General features: G+C 43.0%; 1 pseudogene; it reads left to right on the forward strand.

Moving 5' to 3' along the window:
* Positions 1-1,151: 1,151 nt before the first annotated feature.
* LOC118976372 (60S ribosomal protein L11-like) lies at positions 1,152-1,730 on the forward strand (annotated as a pseudogene).
* The last annotated feature ends 2,919 nt before the right edge of the window (positions 1,731-4,649 follow it).

Below are 4,649 nucleotides of genomic sequence, written 5' to 3' on the forward strand. Positions count from 1 at the left end.
ACCCTTACGTCCCAGAGGCCTCCCTCTAGTGTTGAAACATGGCCCCCTCCATCTCACAGCCAGTAAAAGCATGTTGAGTCCTCATGCTCTGAATCTCTCTGACTTCACCAAGAGGAAGTACTCCGCTTTTAAAGGCTCGTGTGATTAGATTGGACCTCCCTGGATATTCCAGGCTATTTCCCTATTTTAAGGTTTGTAACCTCAAATATATCTGCAAAGTCTCCTTTACCATATAATATAGTACATCCAGAAGCTTGAGGCTAGGGCATGAATATCTTTGGGGACCAATTTTTCCTACCACAACTATACTTGCAAATTACTTTTTAGGTTAAAATTATTTCAGAATTTTATTTTTTTAAATATATTTTATTGATTACACCACTACAGTTGTTCTATTCCCCGCCTTCATTCCCCTCCACCCTGCACACCCCCTCCCCGACCATTCCCCCCTTTAGTTTATGACCACGTGGCTCAAGTTCTTTAGATTCTATATTTCCCCTACTATTCTTGCCCTCCCCCCTATCTGTTTTTTACCTGCCATCTATGCTACTTATTTTCTGTATCTTCTCCCCCCTTCTCCTCCTCCCACTTTCCTGTTGCTAACCCTCCATGTGTTCTTCATTTCTATGGGTCCACTCCTGATCTAGCTGTCCTCTTGGTTTGCTTTTGTTTTAGGTGTGGTTGTTACTAACTGTGAGTTTGCTGTCCTTTCACTGTTCATATTTTTTTATCTTCTTTTTCTTAGATAAGTCCCTTTAACATTTCATATAATAAGGGCTTGGTGATGATGAACTCCTTGAATTTGATCTTATCTGAGAAGCACTTTATCTGCCCTTCCATTCTAAATAAAAGCTTTGCTGGATAGAGCAGTTTTGGCTGTAGGTCTTTGGATTTCATGACTTGGAATACTTCCTACCAGCTCCTTCTTGCCTGTAAGGTCTCTTTTGAGAAATCTGCTTAAATTTCAAAAGAGTGATTATCTTTTGGTGTTGAGGTTTGGGAGGATTTATTTATTTTACTTTTTTGTAAGTCTTCTATATTGAGTATATAATATTTCTGCAGTCATAAGCAGGATTTCTCTGTTGTCTTAAAAATATGTATATGGTGTTGTCTTAAGAATATGTACATGGCTCTTCCTGTTTTTCCTTATCATGGCAAAAGATCAAGGTGAAAAGGAGAACCCTATGCAGAAACTTCACATCAGCAAGCTCTGCCTCAACATCTGTGTAGGGGAAACTGGAGACAGACTGACCTGGGCAGCCAGGTTCGTAGAGTGGAGGACAGGCCAGACCCATGTTCTCCAAAGGCAGATATGCTGTTGGATCCAATGTCATGAGGAGAAATGAATAGACTTCCATCACTGCACAGTCTGTGGGGCAAGGGCAGAAGAAATATTGGAGACAGGTCTAAAGGTGTGAGAGTACAAGTTATGAAGAAATAACTTTTCAGATCCTGGAATCTTTGGTTTGGGTTCAGAAACACATTCCTCTGGGGATCAAATATGACCCAAGCACTGGTATTTACAGCCTGGATTTCTGGGTGGTGCTGGGTGAGCCAGGTTTCAGCATCACAGACAAGAAACACAGGACAGGATGTTCTGAGCCCACACAGAATCAGCAAAGAGAAGGCCATGCGCTCGTTCCCACAGAAGTACAACAGGATCATCCTTCCTGGCAAATAAATTCCCATTTCCATCTAAAAGGCCAATGAAATGTTATCAGTGAAGTGTAGGAAAAGAAAAGAGTACGGACTTTCGCCAAGATGGAGGCATAGGTGGAAACACTGTGCCTTCTCCCACAACCAAGTTTGAATACAACAAAGATTTGGAGAACAAGGACACACCCAAAGACCAGAAAACTAAATTATACGGAAGTCTGACAACTACGAACCGTTCCACGGGGACGGTAAGAGAGGCGGAGCCAGCAGCGGAGCTGGGTCGAGCAGGACAGATCCCCCGAACTAGGCGCGCAGGCAGCCCAGACCCAGTCAGGGTGTGGGGCAGACTGACCAAGGTCACACATTCGCGCACAGTGAGACGGACCATGCAGGCCCCAGGGGGCGAACCCAGTGGTGGAGGACTGACGGCGGTGGCACACTCATGTGCAGTGGAACAAAACGCGTGGGCCTGGTGATGGTGGTGGCTGCGGCGCCGGTGGGGGCCAAGGAGGCAGGCGGCAGACGGGAAGCCATTCTCCCTCTTTGACCCTGCCCCCACATACAACGTCACAACCCAGCAACTTAGTTGCCCTGCTCTGGTGAAAACCTAGGGCTCCAATCCTGCTAATTAACAGGCACAAACAGCCCAAACGATGGTGCAAGAAGAACTCAAAGTCCCAGAGCCAATAACTCTAAGCAACCGAGAAATTGCCAGCCTCTCAGAAGCACAATTCAAGACACTATTTATCAGGATGCTCACAGAACTGGTAGATTATAGTCACAAATTAGAGGAACATAGTCACAAATTAGAGGAACATATGAAGGCTAAACTAATTGAAATGAAGGGAGATGCACAGGAAACCAATAGTGATGGAAAGGAAACTGGGACTCAAATCAATGGAATGGACCAGAAGGAAGAACAAAACATCCCACCAGAAAGGAATGAAGAAATGAGAATTCAAAAAAATGAGGAGAGGCTTAGGAACCTCCAGGACATCTTTAAACGTTCCAACATCCGGATTATAGGGGTACCAGAAGGGGGAAAGAAACAGCCACGAGTGGAAAACTTATTTGAACAAATAATAAAGGAGAACTTCCCCAGTCTGGCAAAGGAAATAGACTTCCAGGAAATCCAGGAAGCTCAGAGAGTGCCAAAGAAGTTGGACCCAAGAAGGAACACACCAAGGCACATCATAATTACATTAGCCAAGACCAAAATGAAGGAGAGAATCCTAGAAGCAGCAAGGGATAAGGGGACAGTCACCTACAAAGGAGTACCCATCAGACTGTCAGCGGATTTCTCAAAAGAGACCTTACAGGCAAGAAGGGGCTGGAAAGAAGTATTCCAAGTCATGAAATCCAAAGACCTACAGCCAAGATTGCTTTATCCAGCAAAACTTTCATTTAGAATGGAAGGACAGATAAAGTGCTTCTCAGATAAGGTCAAGTTCAAGGAGTTCATCATCACCAAGCCCTTATTATATGAAATGCTAAAGGGACTTATATAAGAAAAAGAAGATGAAAAATATGAACAGTGAAAGGACAGCAAACACACAGTTATTAACAACCACACTTAAAACAAAAGCAAACCAAGAGGACAGCTAGATCAGGAGTGGAACCATAGAAATGAACACATGGAGGGTTAGAAACAGGGGGGTGGGAGGAGGAGAAGGGGGGAGAAGGTACAGAAAATAGCATAGGTGGTAGGTAGAAAATAGATAGGGGGGAGGGTGAGAATAGTGCGGGAAATATAGAATCTAAAGAACTTGAGACACGTGATTATAAACTAGGGGGGAGAATGGTGGGGGAGGGAGTGTGCGGGTGGAGGGGAATAAGGGGGGGAATAGAACAACTATAATGGTATAATCAATAAAATATATTTTAAAAAAGAAAAGAATATGCATGTGCTTTTCTTTAAATACATTTTATTGATTATGCTATTACAGTTGTCCCTTTTTTTTTCTCTCCTTTATTCCCCTCATCCCTCCACCACTCCTCCCACCAGCATTCCCCTACCTTAGTTCATGTCCATGGGTCATACGTATAAGTTCTTTGGCTTCTCCATTCCCCATGCTATTCTTAACCTCCCCTGTGCCTCCCCCTATACCAGGTCCATTTTGTACCTGCCATTTGTGCTTCTTACTCCCTGTACCTTTTCCTCCATTCTCCACCCCGCTCCCCACTGATAACCTTCCATAGATCTCCATTTCTGTGATTCTGCTCCTATTCTAGCTATTTGCTTAGTTTGTTTTCATTTTTGTTTTAGGTTCAGCTGTTGATAGTTGTGAGTTTGTTGTCATTTTACTGTTCATAGTTCTGACTATCTTCTTTTTTCTTAGATAAATCCCTTTAACATTTCATATACTAAGGGCTTGGTGATGATGAACTCCTTGACCTTGACCTTATCTGAGAAGCACTTTATCTGCCCTTCCATTCTAAATTAAAGCTTTGCTGGATAGAGCAATCTTGGATATAGGTCCTTGCCATCATGACTTGGAATAGTTTACAGCCCTTTCTTGCCTGTAAAGTCTCTTTTGAGAAATCAGCTGATAGTCTTATGGGAACTTCTTTGTAGGTAACTGTTGACTATTCTCTTGCTGCTTTTAAGATTCTCTCCTTATCTTTAATCTTGGGTAATGTAATTACGATGTGCCTTGGTGTATACATCCTTGGGTCCAACATCTTCGGGACTCTCTGACCTTCCTGGGCTTCTTGGAAGTCTATTTCCTTTGCCAGACTGGGAAAATTGTCTTTCATTATGTTTTCAAATAATTTTTCAGTTTCTTGCCTTTCCTCTTCTCCTTTCTGGAACCCCCATGATTTGGATGTTGGAACATTGAAAGTTGTCCCAGAGGTTCCTAAGCCTTTCCTCATTTTTCTGAATTTTTGTTTCTTCATTCTGTTCTGATTGGATGTTTATGTCTTCCTTAGGGTCCAAACCATTGATTTAAGTCCTGGTTTTCCCATTAAAGCCCTAGAGGAGAGCATTGGCA

Source organism: Sturnira hondurensis, unplaced genomic scaffold, assembly GCF_014824575.4.
Source record: "Sturnira hondurensis isolate 20B ecotype Veracruz unplaced genomic scaffold, ASM1482457v3 Scaffold0020884, whole genome shotgun sequence".
Classification (NCBI taxonomy): Eukaryota; Metazoa; Chordata; class Mammalia; order Chiroptera; family Phyllostomidae; genus Sturnira; species Sturnira hondurensis.